At 41.9% G+C, this 7,502-nt stretch overlaps 1 long non-coding RNA gene across 18 annotated transcripts; it reads left to right on the top strand.

The window, feature by feature from the left end:
- The first annotated feature begins 811 nt into the window (after window positions 1–811).
- On the top strand, window positions 812–6,966 carry LOC124706501. 18 transcript variants are annotated; one of them, XR_007004448.1, is made up of 11 exons: window positions 812–1,286; window positions 1,390–1,575; window positions 1,762–1,860; window positions 1,961–2,040; window positions 2,153–2,258; window positions 2,527–2,653; window positions 2,774–2,816; window positions 2,954–3,374; window positions 3,472–3,603; window positions 3,692–6,507; window positions 6,689–6,966. It is a non-coding gene; the product is annotated as an uncharacterized LOC124706501 (long non-coding RNA). The 18 variants fall into 18 exon arrangements; XR_007004443.1 differs by having other exon boundaries at window positions 2,527–3,374; window positions 3,692–3,810; window positions 4,369–4,426; window positions 4,599–6,507; XR_007004444.1 differs by having other exon boundaries at window positions 2,774–3,374.
- Window positions 6,967–7,502: the final 536 nt, after the last annotated feature.

Here is a 7,502-nt window from a genome sequence, read left to right as displayed (position 1 = left end):
GGACTACTGGATCTTTGCAATGCACATGTTTTGACCAAGTGTCACAATGGGGTACCTCCATGCCGCCTGTACAAAGCTCTAAGGAGAAAGCTCGCATTTTGGATTTCTCGCTTTTGATTATTCTCAACTTAGACATCCATACCGGGACAACATGGACAACAGATAATGGACTCCTCTTTAATGCATAAGCATGTGGCAACGATTATTATTCTCATATGAGATTGAGGATATATGTCCAAGACTGAAACTTCCACCATGAATCATGGCTTTAGTTAGCGGCCCAAAGTTCTTCTCTAACAACATGCATGCTCCAACCATGAAGGTGGTAGATCTCTCTGCTTCGGACAAGACGGACATGCATAGCAACTCACATGATATCCAACAAAGAATAGTTGATGGCGTCCCCAGAAACATGGTTATCGCTCAACAAGCAACTTAATAAGAGATAAAGTGCATAAGTACATATTCAATACTACAATCCCACGGTATGATTGCTGCACCCCCATGGGGCTCTCACAGGCGTTTGGATTTTCGGCCGTCCGATCGAGCTGACGTGGCGCGATCTCGGCCGGCCGTTCGTCCAGGGCGCTGAGGCCCTCCCGCAGACCCACTTTTTATCCATGGGTCCTGTAAAGCCCTCTCGGCCCAGCCTCTCGCGTCGCGCGTGCCTGCGAGCAGAGGGAAAAGGGCACCAAACCCTATCCTCGTCTCCCGCAGCCGCCTCTGGCCATCTCCCCTCCCCTCGAGCCTCCCGCAGCCGCCGCCTCGATCCCCGCCGCCGCCTCCCCAGCCGCAGCCGTTGCCTCGCTCCCCGCCGCTCCGCCTCCCTAGCCGCCACCCGCCCTTCTCCTCCTCCAAGGTCCCATCCCCATCTCGTCGGTTGGCCTCCTCCAAGGACCTGCTGCTTCACCTCTCGTTTTTTCGCTGGGTAGGGGTGCAGAAGGCGGCACGAGCAAGCGGGAGCAGCGCCGCCGTCCGCCGCCGCACGACCATCTCAGCAGCAACGACGCCTCGTTCCTTCTACTCCTCTCCCCTCCGCCCCTGTCCCGTATGCGGCATCGCGCACCTCTCCCCCTCCCCATCGCGGCCGCTGCATCGAGCCACCACCGCTCGATCCGGTCGAGCAGGGATGAACAGACGTAGTCAACTTCCAAGCGGAAGGCGTGGGGTCGAGCAGATCTGGAGCTCCGTCCAGCAGCGACGAGGATTGCAGCTCACAGGCGAAGCGCTCGCAGCCGGACATCCACGGTGGTGCCCAGGCTCTGGCGACCACGATTGAAGTTGAGGTGAGTTTTATTACCTTGTCTTCTTCCCCATTCTTTGCGGTTTTCATGGCGTTATTGCTCACTTCTGGATTCCATGGGTCTGAGGAGATTGTGGTGTGTGCAGTCCGTGAGGAAGGGGAGGAAGCAGAGATGTTGATGGAAAGGGAGAAGTCTAGAGGTTGAGGGAGGAGGAAGAGGAGGTCTCGGGCCATGGTTCTCCATGTGGTACAGCCAGGCCATGTTGGACTAGCAGCAGATCCAGTGGTTGATGTTGTATACGCCTGATACAACTACTACTTAACATCAGAAGGTATTTAGCTTCTATCCAGACAACCAATTGTGTGAGTGCTTCGAGCAGGCACTTGGCCAGTAGCTTCGTTGGCTGGACAGTGTATCATTTTTTTTGTAGTCCTTAAATAGAACGTTCTCCAAGAATATTCAGTTTGCTGATTTGTGTTTTTTAGAGGGCCTATTTGTGTTTCTGTATTATCAACAGGTCCCACTTCCTTTGCACCTATGATTGTGACTGAATTGTGGATAGTAGTGGTGGCCAATCCCATGTCCTTCTTAAGTTCTTATAATAGCAGATGGAAAGGTTTATTCTTGTACCAGTACTCTTATTCTGTTATATAGTACTATACTGATTGTTTATATAATACTGTAACTTGTTGTGTTCTCTTTGCCATTTTGCACAGGTTACACGCAGTGTTGACACAGGTAATGGATAGTTGAGCCCACAGGAAAGAAAAACTACAGATGCCACTATGAAAGCAAGGTATATATTTACCTGATATTTCCACTGCTATAATAACAGTTATGTTAAATGTAATTTACATATTGTAATATTGAGGTCTTACATTTTAAGAAAAATATATGACTTATTTCAGTGACTACCTTTTGCCAGTTGTGATTGTTGGAGTTGCTGATGGGCCATGGGACTTGATGAGGCAATTTGATGACAACATACCTTCTTGTGCATTTAATAATTTTCAGGTAAATGCCTCTGTTCACCTTTTTTTCTTACCCTGTCATGAAAAAGCTCTTCTCTTGGTGTGGTTGATTTCTTTGCTGAAATTTATAGTATCCTTAACTGGTGGATTTTTTATCACTGGTGGCCAATGCTTAGTTCTGATGCCGGATGTAAGATGGAGTTCAGATCTTGTGTGTTCTCTTGGCGAGAGTCACTAAACTTCATCTTTTCAGATTGTTATCTCAAAGTTTGCTGCTCAAAGTTTGTCTCCTGATCCCCTTCTTACCGCAGCTCAGTCACAGATGGAACCCCGAGCCGATGGAAGAATAGGAAGGTGCCCAAGATCAAGGCGGGGAACATCACAATCTGGTATCCATGGTAGCGATTTGAGCGGGCACATCACAATCTGGTATCCATGGTAGTGATTCGAGCGGCAAACCCAATCTTTGATGTCGCTGATGTATTTTTTCTGTTACCAATGAACCTGATTGGTCTGGGTTTTCACTATTGTTTCCCTGTTACCGATTTTTTACTTCAGAGTTCATATAGCGACCCTTTCTTCATGTGAACAATATGGTCAGGTCAGTTGAGGAGACCATGTATATTGTTGATTGCCAATCGATTCTACTCATCCTTGCACTAGATTTTATGCCTAAATGTAGACGTTTGTCCAGATACCCCTACTCTGAATAATTTCATGAGAAATGATGTTCTTCAGGTTTACTGTTGGTGACCATGTCCCTGCGCACTTGCTGCCGACCACATCCACGACTAGCTGCTGTCACTGATGATATGGATCAATTTTGGTTCAAATTGTTTCATGAATTTTCGGATTGTCATATTTATTTAATTGTGATATCTTTGTGATGTGGAGTTTTTGGATTGCTAGAGATTCTGCAGTCTGTAGCAGTATTTCAAATGTCTATAGTTTTGGTAGCTCTGTATATCTATTAAGAATATTGAATTTCACTTTCTTATTGATTTTATACTCCAGTGCAAGTTAGCTTAAGGTAAAGCTGTTGTTATGTTGTTAGAATGTCATCAGGAAGACGTTTAGCCCCACAAGCATCAACAGGGTACATGGTGCTAAATTGGATGTTCTGTGATTGAAATGGTTCATGTCTTGGCTACTTGATCTGGTAAGTCCGCGCCCTATGAGAGGCTTTCTACTGCCAGAATTTTCCAACTGCTACTGTATTGGTCTTCCTTATACTTGTCTACTTCCAAGGTTTCCAGGTTTTGATTCCAATGAGGTCAAATAATGCTCCTGGGCAGCAAGGCTCATATCCAATAAAGTAGTTCTACACTTCGAGCATGCCCATCATTCTGCATTCTACATTGATTACCAACATGTATTTTATTTTCCAGGTAGAGGCTTCAGTTCCAGAGCTGTAGTAACTATAGTAGGGTGATCATGCATTTTTAGGTGCTGACACACTTTAATTGTTTCTTGCAGCTTTTATATAGGAAGTACAGTAGAAATTTCATGGTTGACCTTCTCAGCATATGGAGAGAATCTGCTGGTCATTCTATTACTGCTGGTGGTCCTTCTTACTATGTGACTGCACCATACAGGTGAACATTTAATTTCTTGTTGTTGCTACCTTTTTCCATTTTGTTATCTAGGTTTTGGCTACCCTAGCAAATTATAAAATATTGTTATTCTTAACATGTGCTGCAGTCAATTTTGTACACATTCAGGCTTTGTCTTGGTAAGAAAGTCTTGCTATTTCTGGTTTTGGTAGTTAAGTTGAGGTTGAACAAAGAATATGACCGGGGTTGGACAAGGAAGTGTTCAGCTTTTTAACGGTGAACAAATACTGCATTTATTGTTTATTGGAGCCTTGTATGATTTAGTAAATGTTTCTAAGACCCAGTTCATTTTTTTATTTTACTTGTTTCATCGCCTATCCTTGCAGATGGAGAGCAGCCAAAATAGTTATTGACCATTAGATACCCCTTTGCCATTTTCAGTACCTTTATGGGCAATATTGCCTACTTTTGTCAGTCAGTTATTCCCGCGATACATGAGAGATTAAGTTTACATTCTCGAGCTTCTCATGTTGGAAGTATAATAACTCTTTATCTCTGTAATTTGTACATTGAATACGATTCGATTTGTTGTCTTACCAGCTGCGTGTGACCAGTATGTTTACAGCTACAATCGTCTACAAATCGTCCTGTATTAGAGGTTGGACTAGGCTACTATTTTTCGTATCTTTGGTCTCATGGGTAAATTGATGTTTTTCTGATGCGATCTGACATGGATATTTAGTTGTATGGTCTCAGTTTTTTGATTATTTTTCAAAATATTATTACCACGAGTCATCTGTAGGATTAACCCGCTCCCTCGTCTTAATTAGATGTCGTTCCGTGACCGGAGAAGATGGATGTTTCTAAGGCCTTGAGCTATCCTAGATGATTATTGTTATCTGCTTATGGAGCCTACCTGTGATCTTTCTAAGGCCCCAGTGTAAGTGTTCTTTTAGCTCATCACCTGCCTATGAAGAAAATTCCTTTTTGGCTCATGAGGTACTCGTATATTTTAGGAAAGATCACATTGCATTAGGCTTTGCCTTACTTTTAGAGCACAAATTAAGTCTGATTATATGAAAATGGATCCAGCCGTCAACTAAGAAAACAGAAAGTTGAATCATTCATCTGAGGTAAACCATTGCCTTAAATTTTCTATGATGTATTGTGACCTATGGTTGTTTCTATAGCAAGGATTATAGAAAATTGCCAGGTAATCAGTTAAATCTTATAGCAATGAATGGAACTAATGAGGCTGGATTTATGCTTTCTGAAGGGAGGGGAGAACAGGCCATCAGAATGTCGATCCCAAGGCTTACTGCAACTGGCCACAAAAGCAGCCGCGCTGCAACTCCTGGTTACTCATACTCCTTATGAACTGAGTTGTATCCTTTACTCCTCTTGATTCATTGCGTGTTTTTAACAATCTCCTGTCCGATTGACATTGTCTCACCGTATTATATGGAAGGCATGGTACCCAAAGTTTGTAGTGCTACTTGAGGCCAAATATTGAGATGTAGTTGAAACACCTGTGATATACCCAATCGAACCCAAGAAGCATACATCCATGCTATATAATATAATTATTTTAGATCATATATATATGCGATTTAGCTCAGGACGGTGCACATGGTATCTTTCCAACTGAAGTTTACAATATTCTTTCATTGTTTCAGTGGGTAACCCATTGACTCACGGATTTCTGCATTACTATCCATGAAAGTTAATTTACTGGATATATATGAAGTAAGTGAGGTTCCTCTTATGAGGTAGTACAAGGATGGGGATGGCCTTATTTTTAGTAAAACTGATCACTTATTTAAGTGTGTCACTATATAGCTGGTGTTGCAGTTCTCCGCTTTGTCCGGCTGCCATTGCCTATTGTTCTCTTAGTCATGTGTAAATTGTTCTTTTTTGTATTTTTCTGCATGGTACTTCAAATTTTCAAGTTAGTTTGTACACAAACTACGCAACTCTATTTCCCAACAACATACAGTACACTTGTGGTGTCCCTAGATATCTTTGTAAATGATGACATGAATGTCCAGCAATCTACCCCTTTGATGGTGTGTGCAGAAAATATCAAGTTATGCCATGGCCCTAGGTGTTGATGTTTATTTTCGTTCGTATTGGATCCATCTCAACCAATGGAAATGGTGTATAACAGAAGTACACCATATCGTTATTGTCTCCTGCCCAGTTTCAACTAATTATAAACATGCCTAGATCTATAATATCCTCAATATTTCTGTTAACCCCATGCCTATATTCACGCTGCACTGGATTTAGTTTTTCTTAGATCTAATATTGCTGCTTAGTATTACTGCAATATTCTTTTCGCAACTGTACTGTTGGTAGACAACTATCCTAAAAACTGCATTTTTTAATTTAGATTTTGTATTTTCGATACTGGTTTTTCTCTCATGGATTTTGTCTTCTTTCTAATATCGTTTACTCATGTTGCTTATGTGAATATTATTGACCCTGGTCTCTTACTGTTCTATTTCTTGTAAGAAAAGCTTTTCGTAGCCAAGATGCTGATATGTCTGAGATAGAGAATTCATCCATTTTCACATTAGTAGTCAGACTTCAGTAACAAGACCATAATATATGTTTTTCCAATTTAAGCTAATATTAAGGCATGACTTTACAGTTATATTTTTAGATTACAACCCTTTCGATGCTGAGGAACAAAGCATACATAAGAGATCAATTTACATGGTGGAAGGAAATTGCAAGGTCAGTGGCTACAAGCCTATGAGTGAAATATGGAGTGGTGCTCTCAATCTCATTTCACACAAATGACATTATTTAAAATCTGCTTATTGATGTAGAACAGCGGACGAAAGTTATATATGTCTTGGCATTTGTTTTAGCTCAGATAACAAGAGTGATTATGTTTTTTTTCCTTCATTTGTAGATATGTTGTCAGGGCAATGCGATGGAGACACTCCAGAGGTGGCCACCGCGCCCTAGCAGGAACAACCCCTAGGACGGAGATTCATTAAGGGGCCCCTTGCCATTATCGGCCTGCGACGAAGATCTGTGTAGGCTGTATTGTCTAGGCGGTGGCAGCCTATCATGGAGCCACCTACGTGACGACGAACGTGACTAGCATATGTTGGTGAATAACTCAATGGAGAATTATTGGTGAATGTAAATTTCAAGGAAATGATTAATTTAACATTTTTTATTCAATGTTGTTGTTGCAGCTGATGTTGTGTTGTAATCAGAGGTGTTCCGTGTCTGATTATACGGCGGTTTGGGATACACTTCTTATATACCGCTGGCAACTTTTGCACTACGAAGCAGGTAGCAGCACAAATAAATGATGAACCAGTGAACTGAATGCTTATGCAATTGACAGGGCCGCTTGTACACGTATTTCTCATATGTGTTTGCTGGAACTATTTGGTATACAATTATGAGCATCGGTGCCGATTATAATGATTTCCAGGACAACTTCAGCAACAAATGTTCAAAACTTGAATACATGCCCCAGCATCAGCTTCATATGTGTGTCGTAGATTCTCTGAAAAAACTTATTTCATAGAAGACATCATAAATTGCTCTGATTTACAATATCACACGAACCAATCAGAAGAATAGTTATGTTATCGATTGGACAAAGTATCTTGCTGGAATACGGCGTCATACCTGCCTCGCCCTCGCCTATATAAGCGTCCATTATTCCGTTTGTGGTTTCATGTGCTTGTGATTCTAATTTAGTTATA

This window comes from Lolium rigidum, chromosome 4 (assembly GCF_022539505.1).
Source record: "Lolium rigidum isolate FL_2022 chromosome 4, APGP_CSIRO_Lrig_0.1, whole genome shotgun sequence".
Lineage (NCBI taxonomy): Eukaryota > Viridiplantae > Streptophyta > Magnoliopsida > Poales > Poaceae > Lolium > Lolium rigidum.
This window is presented reverse-complemented; position numbering and strand designations above follow the sequence as displayed.